Source organism: Phoca vitulina, unplaced genomic scaffold (assembly GCF_004348235.1).
Source record: "Phoca vitulina isolate PV1807 unplaced genomic scaffold, GSC_HSeal_1.0 scaffold8, whole genome shotgun sequence".
NCBI lineage: Eukaryota > Metazoa > Chordata > Mammalia > Carnivora > Phocidae > Phoca > Phoca vitulina.
In genome coordinates this window covers 62,260,768-62,277,685 of record NW_022589711.1, presented here as the reverse complement: position 1 = coordinate 62,277,685, position 16,918 = coordinate 62,260,768, and the positions used below count along the sequence as shown (strand labels likewise).

The following is a 16,918-nucleotide window of genomic DNA, read 5'->3' as shown; positions in this document are numbered from 1 at the left end:
ATTGAATGTGTAGATCGCTCTAGGTAGCATTGACATCTTCACAATATTTGTTCTTCCAATCCATGAGCATGGAACGTTTTTCCATTTCTTTGTGTCTTCCTCAATTTCTTTCATGAGTATTCTATAGTTTTCTGAGTACAGATCCTTTGCCTCTTTGGTTAGATTTATTCCTAGGTATCTTATGGTTTTGGGTGCAATTGTAAATGGGATCAACTCCTTGATTTCTCTTTCTTCTGTCTTGTTGTTGGTGTATAGGAATGCCACTGATTTCTGTGCCTTGATTTTATATCCTGCCACTTTACTGAATTCCTTATGAGTTCTAGCAGTTTTGGGGTGGAGTCTTTTGGGTTTTCCACATAAAGTATCATTTCATCTGCAAACAGTGAGAGTTTGACTTCTTTGCCAATTCGAATGCCTTTTATTTCTTTTTGTTGTCTGATTGCTGTGGCTAGGACTTCTAATACTATGTTGAATAGCACTGGTGATAGTGGACATCCCTGCTGTGTTCCTGACCTTAGGGGAAAAGGTCTCAGTTTTTCCCCATTGAGAATGATATTCGCTGTGGGTTTTTCATAGATGGCTTTCATGATATTGAGGTATGTACCCTCTATCCCTATACTCTGAAGAGTTTTGATCAAGAAAGGATGCTGTACTTTGTCAAATGCTTTTTCTGCATCTATTGAGAGGATCATATGGTTCTTGTTCTTTCTTTTATTAATGTATTGTATCACATTGATTGATTTACGGATGTTTAACCAAACTTGCAGCCCAGGGATAAATCCCACTTAGTCGTGGTGAATAATCCTTTTAATGTACTGTTGGATCCTATTGGCTAGTATTTTGGTGAGAATTTTTGCATCCGTGTTCATCAGGGATATTGGTCTGTAATTCTCCTTTTTGATGGGGTCTTTGTCTGGTTTTGGGATCAAGGTAATGGTGGCCTCATAAAACAAGTTTGGAAGTTTTCCTTCCATTTCTATTTTTCGAAACAGTTTCAGAAGAATAGGTATTAATTCTTCTTTAAATCGTCTTTAAATGGTTTTTAAATGGTCCGGGCTAAGTAATCTGCTCAGGTTTGCTTTAGGGAGTTTTTGTTCCCTACAAGCTTTCCGTACAGCTTTGGAGGATGAGAGTGAAAATGGCAGCCTCCCAATCTCCGCCCCAGAGGAGCTGAGAACTCGGGGGCCCCACTCCTCAGTGAGCCCCCAGAGAAAAGCAGTCAGTCACTCCCATCTCCCCAGTCTCCGGCCGCACTCCGCAATCACCCGGCCAGTGATCGAGCGTTTCTATCTCTGGCACACTGCCCCGTGTGGGGTCTCCAAACCCAGCAGATTCCTGCTATACGCTCCCGCGCCACTCCTCCCAGGGGAGGAAGGGGAATCTCCCCGGATCTCCCTCTTGTTGGGTCCCTGCTGGAGGAGCAGGGGCCCAACTGTGCCACGGATCATGGTTTATGGCAACCCCGAGCTGAGAGCCCGCTTCTCAGCTCCGTCTCTGAAGCTGGCTTCCCCGATCCGATACCTGGGAGCTCTGCCGCACTCAGGCACCCCCGGTCTTTCTGTGACCCCGAGGGTCCTGAGACCACACTGTCCCAGCGAGGGTTCCACCCCCAGCTTAGCCACTGGAGCGACGTCCCTCGGCGGAGCCAACTTCTAAAAGTTCTGATTTTACGCTCTGAGGCTCTATCACTTGCCAGAAGCAGCCGATGGAGGCCCCTTCCCCCGCCGTCTATCTTCCCGAATATCGCCTCAGATTCACTTCTCCGCACATCCTACCTTCCAGAAAGTGGTCGCTTTTCTGTTCAGAGAGTTCTTGCTATTCTTTTCTTTGATCTCCTGTTGAGTTTGTAGGTATTCGGAATGGTTTGATCCCTATCCAGCTGACTTCCTGGGACCAGGTCTCCTACTCCTCCGCCATCTTGCGCCTCCCCCTCCTTCTTCATTATTTATGTTCTGCATTGGTATGGAGATATTTAAGGTCACAAGTGTTTCTAATGACCCTCTTCCTTATTTTCTCCAGTGAAAATGAATCTTTTCTACTACTGATCAGTCAGTGTTAGACCTGTTATTCTATATTATTTGGATTTAAAATTTTTTTAATAAACATTATCTCTATCTCTAAACTCCTTTTAAATTTGACTGTCAGAAAATTCTGCAGGTTTCTTTCTAGGTTTTGCAAAATATATTCCAACTTTTCCCAGGTGCCCAATTAGTCTGGAAAGCCTATTTCTATCTCCTGATACTATATATTAAGTTAGGTATTCACTAGTAATATCTCCCTTTTTTTCACCATTTGAGTTTCAAGGATTCTAAAGTCATTTATCAAACATTCTATTTTTTTTTATTTCCCTTATCACCAAAAATGAATAATGGTCAGTAGTTTCAATGTCTTTCAGGTTTTCTGTCTTCTTAGTAAATCTTCATGCAGCTACAGGCGTATTCATCTTTAATAAAGAGTAAACAAACATCCACCATTAAAACCTTTTCCTAAGTCATCAGGGGCTTTCTTTTTTTTTCCCTCCTTTATCTTTTTTTTTCCTTTTTTTTTATTATGTTATGTTAATCACCATACATTACACCATTAGTTTTTGATGTAGTGTTCCATGATTCATTGTTCATCAGGGGCTTTCTTAAACATATTAACTCTTCTGAATTTCTAATGCTAATTTTTAAATATGAAAACAATTTTAGTGAGGCTTCCAGTCACAGAATTATGGAACCATAATTAGAAGCCTTTGTTCTTTCTGCTATACCACACTATCACAGAACTTAAATAACTTCAGGCCTCAAACTCTTAAAAATCTAGTTAGAGACCAAAAGTAATACACATGGAGTAAATAATGAAGAATAAAAGACTATAAATTATATTACACTAAGTTGTAAAAACCATTATAAACTAAATAAGGTCAGTGCAAAAACATGGATACAATAGTGTAGGACAAAGATTTGTACAGACAGAAGAGATTAGGAATGATGTCATTAAGAAGGTGGAATTTTAACTGTGACTTCAAGAATGGTCATCATTCAGTAGGCAATAGCTTAGAGGAAGGTTTTCCCGGAAAGTTAAGACATATACTAGAAATATTGATGACACATTCCTAAGAGGACACAGCCTAACAAGATCAGAGGGCATGTATTGTTACCAATGGTATTTTCTAAGTACAAATGACTCACAATATGGTGGACCTTGAGGGTCATACATTGGAATGAGCATGGCACAGCACAGTGTTTCCCTAACTGAAACTCTACAAGCATAGCCTCAGTAGTCTACAAGTTTTCCACACAAATTTTTAAATGTTATGTTTTTCACTTATTTGATTATCTAAGCAAAATTTATAGTTGGTGTAGATTTATCCATATGACCACCTCAATACCAAGTATTGAGAAGAGATTTCAGCACCCACATCTGTGTATGTATGTGATTATATTGGTGCAAATTACTTTAATTATTGAGGGTTCCTGAGAACAAAATAGAAGTTGACTCAATACATAAGTGATGTATTCACACCAAACAAGGTCTAAAAGGTTCATAGAGTAATGTATGAATAAAGGTTCTGAAGCAATTCAAATGGAAAAAAAATGATATCACACAGTGACACAGGCATAACAATACAAAAGAGCTATCTCTAAAATCAATACTATATTCACATGTTAAGCAGAGATTTGGTTTCAGCAAAACATATGTCTCATTAAATTTATGCTAATTGAAATTTTACTAAATTTTCAGTTTTGTTTATATTAAATTTATAAAATTTGTTTTTATTCTTATATAAGAACTATAAACATAAATGGATTATATATAGCTTTCTGTATATTTATTTTAATTTAATAAAAATAAGTGAAATCAGCACTGACTGGCCATCTAATGAAAAATGTTCTTGTCTTTAAAAACTAGTCTACTTCAGGAACTGGAAATGTATAGCTTGATTTGAGTGGTAGTTAACTGGATGAACATATATTAACAAATTCACTGAACTGAACACTTAATATCTGAATACTTTACTGTAGCTATATCACACACCTCAATGAAAAAGTGAAAAAAAAGCCCAAACAAACAAAAGTAGTCTGTATATTTCCTCTGTTTGAGGAAATATTGGTACAGCAGCAATAGACAGGTTTAGCTCCTACTTGCAATTCTATCACTTAGTAGCTAGGTAACCTTGGACAGACTTCTTAACCCGTATAAGCCCCATTTTGTCCAGCTGTAAAATGAGGATAAAATAGATTCTTGTAAAGTGTTGTAAGGGTTATAGGGAAATTTTGTAGATAAAATACCAAAACAGACGTAATAAATGGTGCTCATTAAATAATAGTGATAAAAGAAAAGAAGGAAGGGGGCATGGGAGGGAGAGAGAGGGAAAGAGAGAGAAGTAGGAAAGAAGAGGGGGGAAACAAGCAAGGTTTGGTTTAACATGATACATGCATGCATGCATATGCACACATACAACCACATGCACATGCATGATTCTGAAGGTTTTAAGCAAAGGAGGAAGGTGATGAAAGCAGTCCTTTAGAAACTGCAATGTGACAGTGTTATTGAGGAAGGGTTAGAGTAGAAACCGAAATACAGGAAATCTACTAAAAATTCATCATAACTTGCAACAACCAAATTGTATAAATCAGTAAATTACATGTCCTGCAGTAAGCTTTAAGAGAGCTTCAAAAACTATTTAGTCTATCTGGATTTTTCTCCAAAGTTAAAAAACAAAAACAAAAACATTTATTTAGTCCTATTTGCTATAGAACTAATAAAAAGCATCATGATTCTGTCTTTTCAGGAACATATGAGCTACATGGATAGATATGTCAAACAAATCATTAAGGTTTAAAAATTACATATTCATTTTAGATTCAAGTAAAGAAATAATGGCTTTGGATCTAAAAAACCCAGGATATCCATAGTCAGCCCTGTTCAGATGCCAGAAGAAGGGGAGGGCTGTTTCAAATAAGGTGGTCAGCGAAGGTCTCTATGAGAAGATTTCATCCAAGTAGTAGAAGAAGAAGCTAGCCAAATGGATGCTTGGAGGAAGAACATTCCTATAGAAAGGAGCGAGCCTGGTGTGTTCAAGGAAAAGCAAAGAGCAGAATGAGCTAAAGAAAAGGAATAGCAGAAAATGAGATCAGAAAAATTGTGAGAGATAAGAATTTTTAATTTGACTCTGAATGAGTTGAGAAACCATTGGAGAATTCTTAGCAAAGGAGTGACCTAATCTAACTTGAGTTCTTCAAAGGATTACTCTGGCTACTATTTTGAGACAAAACTGTAGGGGGCAGAAGACAGAGGGAGACAGACAGAGGGAGGGAGAACATTTGGTAAGGGGATTCATAAAAGTAGAAAGCTCACTGGCTTTCTTCTCTTCTCCCAGTAAAAGAGCCACTAAAGAACCACTCTTAAAGACTGAAAGAACCTTGGGGCGCCTGGGTGGCTCAGTCGTTAAGCGTCTGCCTTCAGCTCAAGTCATGATCCCAGGGTCCTGGGATCGAGCCCCACTTCGGGCTCCCTGCTCTGTGGGAAGCCTGCTTCTCCCTCTCCCACTCCCCCTGCTTGTATTCCCTCTCTCGCTGTCTCTCCCTCTGTCAAAAAATTAAAAAAAAAAAAAAAGACTGAAAGAAACTTAAGAAAGGGGAGACAAATATCTTACTTCTGGGGGAGGGGTTTGGCTGAACCATAAAACCCAGAGGACCATCTTGGTATGACCACCAAGGTTGGAACTCTGAGAAGGTTGATATGTGACCCCTAGTATGTGGGAATATTTGAGAACAGGAAGATGGATACTTCCCTCCCACATAAAAATATGAAGTGACTGGAGCTTCCAATGATGGCGGCAAAGAGAGAAGGAGGCAAGAGGGAACAGCCCACTTGTTTCCCATTGTTAAGGGAAAATACTGAATTCCTGTGAGCAAATGGGAAACCACAGAAGGTAACCAGGCTCAAGCTACCCTCGTAACCTAATTTAATGCCAGGAACAAAGAAACCCAGGATAAAGAGGGAGAGAGTATATCTCTAGGGGCAGAGGCTGAGGTTGGTTCATAAGAGCTCAGCCTGGGGGGCACCTGAGTGGCTCAGTCGTTAAGCGTCTGCCTTCGGCTCAGGTCATGATCTCAGCGTCCTGAGATCGAGCCCCGCATCGGGCTCCCTGCTCGGCAGAAGCCTGCTTCTCCCTCTCCCACTCCCCCTGCTTGTGTTCCCTCTCTCGCTGTGCCTCTCTCTCTCTGTCAAATAAATAAATAAAATCTTTAAAAAAAAAAAAAAAAAAAAGAGCTCAGCCTGGATACATGGTGCACAGTGCCTTCTTTATTGGGAGGCTTTTACAGCCAGGTTATGTACGATTTTTCACTTTTCCTATACTTTTCCTTCTCTCACCATCTACCCAAGAAAAAAACAAACAAAAGTAGAAAAGGGGGTAAAAAATAAAGAGATCTAATGAAAGAACAGGTTCTACCCCACCCTTCTTTATTTCATGAATGCTAACCCTTGCTATGCTCCATAAGCATACTGGAAAAAAATCATACCCAGAGGACTGCTTATCTTCAGAGCCAGCGCTACTCATTTCTCATTATAACCCAACTTGTAAGGACTCAAGGTAGTTTGCATAATATTTAGAGACACCATAGCCAATTATAGAAATGATTTTTTTTTCTAAATAGAACATAAAGAAGGTCATTCCTGTCTTCAATCTAAATGTTGCTGTCTTTGTTTGATCTTGACAGAAATTCATCTGCAACTGCTTGCATAAAGTATAACAATACTTTGTACCTGTGGGGAGCCAAAAAATGAGGCTTTAGAATTTCAGCTACTTAATACCCGTGCACAGAGAATCATATAAATAAATGACAGATAAATAAATGATATGTATATACATATATAGAATAAATGATAGAGGAGATCAATGATTATAGTGTATATTAATATACATGAATGAATATGGATACATTCATTCAACAAGTACATATTGAGTATTTACTATGTGGTGGGCACTAAGTATTAAGTATTATCTATAATCCAGTGGGAGAGGTAGATATTTTAAAAGTAAACACACAAATCATTATATAATTCTAAATTCAGATGAATACTATGAAGCCAAGGACAAGACACAGAGTAGTGACAGAGAACTCTTTACATTTGGGGGACAGGGGAAACTTCTCTGAGAAGTGACATTTAAGCTGATTACTGAAGGACAAAAAGGAACAGCAGATGAAAAGTTGGAGCAAAAGCCCTGCTATGGAAAAGAGCTTGGTGTTCATCAGAAATTTAAAGAGAGCCAGTACAACAGTATAAAATAAAGTTACATGGAAGGCCTAGCCTGTGCCTTATAGATGCTCAGGGCCTTTTAGATTTTCCAAAGCATTTGTTTGGATTTTATTCCACCTGTAATGAGAAAACTTTGATGGTTTTAAACTTTGAAGACCCATATTTTAAAAGATCACCTGGGCTGCAGGCTGTAAGAGAAAATGTACTGAAATAAAAGCCAAAATAGAGAACAGGGAGGAGATTATTGCAAAAGATTCAAGATACTGGAATCTTGGATTAGACAGTAGCAGTGAAGATGAGAAAAACTAAGCCCTTCCTTCCTTCTGATTCTACATGCTTGTGAGGGACAAGCTCATGACCGTTTCAACCACCACTTCTATGCTGATGACTCCTGAACCTTTCTCTCCAGATGTAATTTTTTCCCTAAAATCCCAACACTTCCTGCACCCTTCCTACATCCAATTGCTGAATGGACATTTCCTTTCAGATAGCACAAATCCAAATGGAATTCTTCATCTTTCCCTCAAAACTTGTTGCCTTTGTGACTTCTCATCATTCTACCCATCACTTGGAATCAAAACTTTGGCATCAACTCTGATGCCTCCCTTTCTACCCAACTCCCACATCCAGGACAGTGAAGCATTAACATTATGTGCTCTGGAGTCAGAATATTTAGGCCAATGGATTGGAACGGTGCCACTGATATTTACCTGGTATATGGTCGGCATTGCTTTGCTCTATATTACACATTATATCTCAGGAATTCTTTATAATTTCAACTTCTGCATGCCCTGCAATGTGCAGGAATCCTAACTGCTCTTGCCAGCAGTTTCAGGTACAATCTGTCCAAACTTAATAAACATAACAGCATGGAGTCAGAAAATGGATATCTGATCCCCCTCAGTTACGTTGAGAGGAAAAATATTGTTTTCTAATTTGACTACAGTTTTCTCGATGAATAATATGCAGACTACCACAGTCCTTACACTGCAAAAGAGGCATATATATAGTGGGCTCTAGTGGCCCTAGAGGAAGAGGAACCTATTTTATGGTTTTGGTTTCTCAAGAAAATAAAAAACCAACCTAGCTAGAGATAGAGCTGAAGTTTTAGAAAAGACCGACAGAATCTTGGTAGTTATATGAGAGTGAAAAATGGGGGCGCCTGGGTGGCACAATCGGTTAAGTGTCCAACTCTTGATTTTGGCTCAGGTCATGATCTCAGCGTCGTGGGATCAAGCTCCACATGTAGCCCTGCATAGGGCTCCATGCTCAGTGCGGAGTCTGCTTAAGATTCTCTCTCCTTCTTCTTATGCCCCTCCCTCCTTCTAAAATAAATAAATCTTTAAAAAAAGAGAAAGCGAAAAACAGTGATATCACCAAGGAAGAGCATGAATAAGAAGATCCAATGATTAAAGAGAGTACCTGCATATAGTGGGAAGGAGGAAGAAACAGAACCTATGAAGAATTGAGAAAAGCAGAGGTCAGACAGAATGTTAATGATCTTCCCTTTGCCCCTTTCAGATCTACTCTCTACCTGCTCTGTGATGAGGGCACATATTTGAATCTGCATGGATAACAACTTTAAGTTGTCTTGTCTTACTGCTTTCAGTTGGGTAAAGTCAATGGGATGTGCACTAGCAGAGATAAGAGATAAGAGAGTTTGGCTATTTATTCCCTTCTGCAAGGTTTCCGTGAGTAGACTGTGACTCTCAACTAAAGGTCATAGCTCTTGCTAGCAATAGGCCACTGTTGGTACCCCAGATTTCCATACTGTCCCTTGTATTTTCCCTAATCCTATCCCTACACCATTATAAATTTTCACCTTACTAAACTCTACTCAAATTATCCAATTTGCATGTTATATTTATTTCTTGCCAGGATCCTTATTGAGGAGAGGTAAAGAAACAGAATTAGAAGCCATGAGAGTAATTACTAAGAAAAAAAATAAAAAGGAAGATTACTGAGTTACAGGCTTAAAAAGCCAGCTGTTCTTCTGTTGAGTGTAGAATGTAATTCTCCAGTGGACACCCTCACCCCCATCCCGGCTTCTTTTCAGGAACTGATTAAACAGTGTGTATACCTAATTGAGCTGACTCCTAGGAAACAAGCAAATGCCTGATGACAGGTTTCATTTAACCTAGATCATCTCAGGAAAGAGCCCTGCTGATGTCTAAAGTAATTGGGGGATAAAGAGTGGAGTAAAAGAGTGGCAAAAAAAAACACCAAGGGAGCCAACCTTCTTTTATTGTTTTGAGAGACAGGAAATTTTCAAGCTCAGCAAGCTTCCCATTCTGCAGTGAACCTAATTAAAGTAAACAGAATTTTAAAATGGACCAAACCCAATTAGGCAATAGGAGCTAACATTTCTCTTCAATTATTATGTAAGGTCACATCTCATAGTTGTATGCTAGACACCTTCCCCTTTATTCAACTTGTCTTCTCATCTACCGCCCTTCCCAGAGTGCCCAAGAACAAAGACCTTAGACCCCAAAGATCCCATCAAATGGCCTGAGCCAACCCAACCTCCTTGCCTCATCCTTCTTGTCCTGTGCACAAACAGATGTTATACCAAATGAGCAACTCACAACACGGAGGTGGAGAACAGTGAAGGTGGCAGTTGAAGACAGAGACACACAAATAAAGTCATGCATTCTTTTAATGCTAATTTTGTAGCCAAAGCTGATACTCTTTTATAGCTTATAATTTATGATATGACCACCAAGACAACTCTACCATCTGAAAATTGAGAACTGCCACTATTTTCATAATGAAAGAAAGAGTCCCTGCCAATAATGTTATGTCTATCCTAAAGAAAGTTGGGGGCTTGAGGGTGGGGGGTAAAGAAGATTAGATTGTCTCATCCATGCAAATGAAATATGCTGTATTTATTATATAAATGCCATTAAAGGAAATATCTGGTAAAATTATAGTACAATTCAAACAGAGATATCATAATGCATGTCAGTCTAAAAGTAGGGTAGAAATTTTTAAGAAAAGAAGTTTTTAAAAATGTAATTGATATTATATTCACAGGACTTATTTGAATTGGAAGTCTATATATCATTTGTTAGATAATTAATATATAATTATAATTTATATACAATATTAACACACCTCTTTCAGAATTGGACAGATTTTATAATAAATATAACAACATAAAAGAATTGAATATAGGGACGCCTGGGTGACTCAGTCGGTTAAGCATCTGCCCTGGGCTCAGGTCATGATCTCAGAGTCCTGGGATCGAGTCCCGCATCGGGCTCCCTGCTCAGCAGGGAGCCTGCTTCTCCCTCTCCCTCTGCCTGCCACTCCCCCTGCTTGTGCTCTCTCTCTCTCTGACTAAATAAATAAATAAAATTTTTAAAAAAAGAATATAAAAGAAAACTAAATTTCATAAATGTATACAAAACTTTTTCTCTCTCAAATACCTCTTCTTTACGTCCATTGAGAAAATGTATCATGTACAAGTTACTTAAAGCAGAGTTATATTTGTCACTTAATAAAAATGGAAATAATTAAAAGGTGACCAGAAAAAAAGTTAACTACTTGGAAATTAAGATTCATGCTTCTAAATAACCTTATAATCAAAGAAGAAATTAAAAACTGAAAGTTTCTAGAAAGCATGGAAAGATGAATCCTTCATACCTGCAAGAGCAAAGAAAGCACTTTGCCTGGAATGTAAGGATGTGAAGACAAATGTGACAGTCCTTCTCCAAGGTGAGGCAATCATAGACTACAGTGGAATCCAGAAGAAAGAATTATGAATTCCAAATGATCAGAATACAAAAGAAAAAAAGTTGTATTTGAACAAATCAACTCTTGGGGAATGTGTTGGCTTTTGTTAGATGGGGAAAATAAAGGAAAGGGAACATTCCATGCTGCAGGAAGGCACAAAGTTACAGAGGCATGAATGTGAAATGGGTGAAACAGAAGTAAAACTGAACCTGTTAGAAGCTGAGCCTGTAATGGCAAGATTAAAAATTAAAATAAGGTGTGGATGGCCTTAGATGCTCAAGCTTTAATGTACAAAGCTCATGGAGATCTTATTAAAAAGAAGATTCTGATTTAGTAGGTTAAGGATAGGGCCTGAGATTCTGCATTTGTAATAAAGACCCAGGTCAAGAGTAATGCTGGTGTGGCTAATACTCTGAACAGCAAGGGGATAAAGGATGCAAGTGTGGGGATCATGGGCATTTCATAAATCGAACTTTGCTATAATTAACTCCACTTATAGATGACAAAACTAAAGCTTTGAGAGGTTAGATACCTTGGCTGAGATTACACAACTTGGAATTACAGGAGCAGAATTTAAACCAGCAGTCTAATGCTGGATCCCACATGCTTAGCCCCTCTCTTCCTGCTTCCCTAGAATCAACTGATGATCTTTGAGAGAGATGGACAAGACCCACATCAGTTGTAAACGAAGTAGTAAGGATTTAATTCCTGGTCCTCCAACTACAGAACCCACCCACTTAGACACTATCTATCCTAGCTTCCAGCACCGTGTCTCCAGGTTACTGCATGTTTAAACAATCAATAGAATAATCTGTCTCTAGCTTTGTCTCACTTTGTTAACCAAACCAGAAACAAATAATTCAGTCCTTAATAGCAACTGTATAACTAGGATACTCAATGATTCTTCCAAAATCCTTCCTTTCCTCAGAAGTTTTAGTTTAGGGAGTTCATTAATCCTCCCACCCCAAAAATTGGGTCAGCCAAGCTGTACCGCATCTTGTAAGAATTAGATCAGTCAATCCTGTCAACATTAACAAATCAATAGCTGTAGAATCTTAAATTTAAAAAGAAAAACCTTTGAATTTTCTTTAACCTTCAAAACATTGTAGACTATATGGTGCAATTACTGAAAATTCTCAATTGAAATGTGGCAAGTGGGAAAACTAAATGCATGGCCCCTGATTTGACAACTCTCCTCCCAGATTCATCATGATTGCTTATAACAAAATGAATTTTGGACGATAAATTCCCCCATCCTCAAAGCTTCAAAACCTTTTACCGTAAATCTTGACAACTTAACTTTGGTAGGTAAGGATGAGTAGACCACCGGCATTTTGGTTAATGCCAGAAATATTTCTGAATATCCTATAACCTATAAGAATTTTTATTTTTGATGTTGATGCAGTTGTGTGATAAGACACACCCAGCATTTCTTAACATATGTGTTCTCCCTTTCAAAATCTTAATTCTATAGTCGTTTTTTATTTACATGATTAATGAACCCTTTGGAAGCTCAAAAATCTCAGTAAGCAAAGGCCAGATCTGGAAAGATTCTGCAAATCTCATTCGTATCAGAATTAGGAAGATTGTTGCCCAATATCTCTCCCCAATTACCTTTTAATTATAGTTTAATACTATTAAATAACAAAAAAAATAAGAAAGTTTAAAGCATACAGCATTCTCAAACTCCTTCAGGAGACAGGGATATAGATGTACATGGGGCAGAGTAAGTATAAAAACTTAGGAAGTGGTGCTGCCTATGGTGAGCTACAGTGTATAGGACTAGCCTAAAAAAGCATTCAAGTTTAAGGTTTAAAAAACACTCTCCAGGGCACCTGGGTGGCTCATTTGGTTGAGACACTGCCTTTGGCTCAGGTCACGATCCTGGAGTCCCAGGATTGAGTCCCGCGTCAGGCTCCCTGCTCATTGGGGAATCTGCTTCTTCCTCTGACCCTCCCCCTTCTCATGCCCTCTCTCTCTCACTCTCTCTCTCTCAAATAAATAAATAAAATCTTAAAAAAAAATAAAAATAAAAACACTGTCCAGCGAAATGCATACATCTACAGGCTAAATTTGGCCCTAGGACCACTAGTTTGTGATGGCTAGTCATATTTCTAATAAGAATCCAGCATTGGTATTGGGGTGCCTGGGCGGCTCAGTCAATTAAGCATCTGCTTTCGGCTCAGGTCATGATCCCAGAGTCCTGGGATCGAGCCCCACATCAGGCTCCCTGCTCAGCGGGGAGCCTGCTTCCTCTCCCTCTGCCCGCCGCTCTGCCCACTTGTGATCTCTCTCTCTCTCAAAAATAAATAAATAAAATCTTAAATTAAAAAAAAAAAAAGAATCCAGCATTGGGTTTGATTTCTAATCAAGAATCCAGCATTATTGATTATTTAGTAATTAAAACTTTCTTCATTGCCAGTAACTGTTTTGTTACAGAGCTCACAGTTGAAAGTTAATGTTTCCCTTTCCATATGCTCTGCTACCCCAAGTCTAACTGTTCAAATAGCTGGATCGAGTACTAAAGATGCTAAAAGGGAATAGAGAACTTTTTCTCTCACTGCCTTCTGTGAGGACTTTCTATAAATTGTACAGACTAAAATGTGCTCTGCCTGACCTATAAAACCTCAGGATTTGAAGCCTGTAGTGGATTTGATAAAGATTGCTTGGAAGCAAAAAAAAAAGCCTATGAGACTATTATCACATGCATTACTCAGAGGAAGCTAAACATAAATGCTTCATGTTTTGGACCAATTGTAAAGAACTCATTTCTTTAAAAATGTGGACTACTACAAGTTTTGTTAGGAGGCTCTGCACAATAAATGTAGGTAAGATTCAGTATTGCAGGATTTTGGCAAACAAAGTAGAGGTAAGACATGTTTCCACAGACAACAACGTGGCTTCTCTTGATTTTATAATCTTATGATATTCGCCTTATGATTTTTAACTCCAGAATTAGTAGCGAAACCTAGATGACCTAGCCAATGTGTTTTATATTGGTGTCGATGAGAGTTAAAAGTTTTAATATTATTGATTGTGGTTATGACTATGACTAGGCTAAAATTTAAAATTAGTATGACATCATTATCAATCAAAGAAAAATGTTCTTGAAACAAAATTCATCATTGGGCAAGACTTTAAAAATCTGGCTGCAATGTTAAGATACTAGTATACGTTTTTCTGTAAGTTTATTAGTAATTTGTATTTGTTTTATAACATGTCTATTCATATCTTTGCAAGAATATCTTGGATTTTTTTAAAAGATTTTATTTATTCATTTGAGAGAGAGAGAGAGCACAAGTGGGGCGAGGGGGTGGAGGGGAGAGGCAGAGGGAGAGGGAGAAGCAGACTCCCCACTGAGCAGGGAGCCTGACACAGGGTTCCATCCCAGGACCTGGGGATCATGACCTAAGCCGATGGCAGACCTTTAACTATCTGAGCCACCCAGGCGCCCCAAGAGTCTCTTGATTTTAATCAATTAGTTTTAAAACAGTAATGGTAACACTGCTCATGACTTTTTTTTCTTTAAGTAAGCCAAACGGAAAGATATAACATTAAAAAGTAAGCCTCCTCTCCTTTCCCTAACCTCTCCTTCACTCCACAAATCTCTTTTCATAAATTTCCTAGGCAAACATGAAATATTATATATATGTACAATATAAGCAAATTTAAAACTTAAGTAAATGTAAACAAACATGAGTTCTTGTTCTTTATTATTTATCAATATACATTGAGAGCCTTTTTCCAAATGAGCACCCTAGAATTTATAGTAAACTATTAATGAACATTTACCTTGTTTCCATGTTTTTGCTATTACAATCTATGGCACATATGATTTGCTTTAGTACCAAGTCTCAAGTAGAGCAGGTGAAATTTCACAGATGTTACATTTATCTCTGTTCTGTTACCTGTGCATTATCAAATTATTCTAACAGCCACGCTATATTCTAAACCCTAATGGTAGGTGTGCCCAAGTTATATTATAATGAAGGAATACAAACATGACCATAAAAATAATATCACAGTAGATCAATGTACTTGTTAAATTTATTCTCTGAATATACTACTACACACCATTAGAAGAGGGTTTAGCATGTCTTGGTACAAAAAAATGTGTATAGATTTTACCAGTATGACAGGCATAGTTAAACTCCCACGAAAACTCTTGCCTATCTTTTAAACAAAAGGATTCAAAATCTTTTGTTAACAGGAATGAAAACAAATGTTTCAGCAATTAAAAGTAATTTGGTATTTGGCAGCTTTTTATTGTGTTTTTTGGGTGGTGGGCAGTGGGGAGAGGGAGAGAGAGAATCTTAAGCAGGCTCCATGCCCAGCACATAGCCGGATGCATGGTTCTATGCAGGGCTCGATCTCACCCTGAGATCATGACCTAAGCTGAAATCAAGAGTTGGATGCTTAACTAAGCCACCCAGGTGCCCCTGGTACTTGGCAGCTTTTTAAAGGACACAAATCTTCATTAGAATCATGATTTGATATATAATGGACAATGTTATTGTCTTTATAATTAAGTGATAATTGATTTTTAATAGTATTTTCTATATCAAAAAACACCACCAACCAAAAATTTCAACAAGATGCAATAATAGTTCTAATATTTTTCTTTGTCTATTTAGCCCTGTCAATATTCCAATGTAATAGCTCTCACTCTTTAGCAGTTTGTGAATAAATTATAATTCAATATTTTCATCATGTAATTAATTTTATATAATAACTATCCAGATACTCCATGAGACTTCATGGACTAAAAATAATTTATTGACATTTTTTAATTAAATCCAATTATTTTAAGTGAAAACATCATTGTGAAAAATGTACAAAAAGCACAAAGGAAATTTTCAAGAGACCTATTAGTAAGTATCATTACTAGTATAATCACTACTTTGAGTAAAGTCACCAAAAAGCAAAATTGAAAAATATTTGAAACTATCTACAAATTTGGGGGATATTTTTAAGATATTAAGTAATAAATGCAAGTTTTCCTAAAGTATGTTTTTTACTAATTTTTTGACACTTCCTGTCACCGTATAAATGTATTTATATGCATGGGGGGGGGGGCATATGGCAGAATGTTCTCTCCAAATCAAAACTAATAAAAAACAATTTCAGGAACAAGATGAAACAAAACAAAAGAGGAAGCACAACTCAGCATCACTCAAATGGCCAAAATAGAACTATAGAAAAATCAATAATTTTGCTAATGTCTAATCATGATGAAAATGGTTCTAAGTTTGCCTAATATTTTTAAGTTATTTATATTGACAGGAAATTGTCTATTTAATCATATTCTCATAATTAAATTTCAAAGTTTATGGAGAAAATTTTATCAGAAAGGATGCTATATGGTTATAAATGAAGGTAGTACCTATGAATAGCACAATGAACTATTTTGATAATACAAGGAAGAAGAGGCACATTACATTCTGCATTGAGGTTTTTGTTTTTGTTTTGGTGGTTGGGATGATTCAGTTTTTTGGTTTTTTTGTTTCGTTTTACTTCTTAGTAGAGGCACTGTACAGAAAGAAGGCTTCCTAGCTAGAATATAGTATTACTTCTCATTATGATACAACTGATTAACCACTTTAAGTAGGGAAAATCTTTTATTTCTAATAAATTTAAACCCTGTTCTGGTTGATGATGAATCTCAAACTTCAAAAAACTGTTACTCTAATTACTCATTGAATATATTTCCCTTTAGACAGATGCATATATAGTCTATTTTATTTATTAAAATAGTGGTCCTGTATCTTAGTTATATTATAGATCCATCAGTATCCTGGATATCCCCCAGAACCTTACCCTAACTTTCTCTTCTGCAAGTTGTAGGTCTAGGTCTTTTCAATCTAATCTACAGTATCAGTAAAGAGACCTTGAGTCCCCGTTCGCTTAGGACAATTCTGTTTTATACCAATTG

The 16,918-nt window shown here is 37.5% G+C and overlaps 1 long non-coding RNA gene across 1 annotated transcript in view; it reads right to left on the bottom strand.

Annotated features, from left to right (window-relative positions):
* Positions 1-2,392: 2,392 nt before the first annotated feature.
* Positions 2,393-16,918, bottom strand: part of LOC116634036 — a 99,323-nt gene continuing 84,797 nt past the window's right edge. The window contains exon 3 of the long non-coding RNA XR_004299834.1: positions 2,393-2,443. This is a non-coding gene — a long non-coding RNA (uncharacterized LOC116634036). The remainder of the gene's footprint in view (positions 2,444-16,918) is intronic.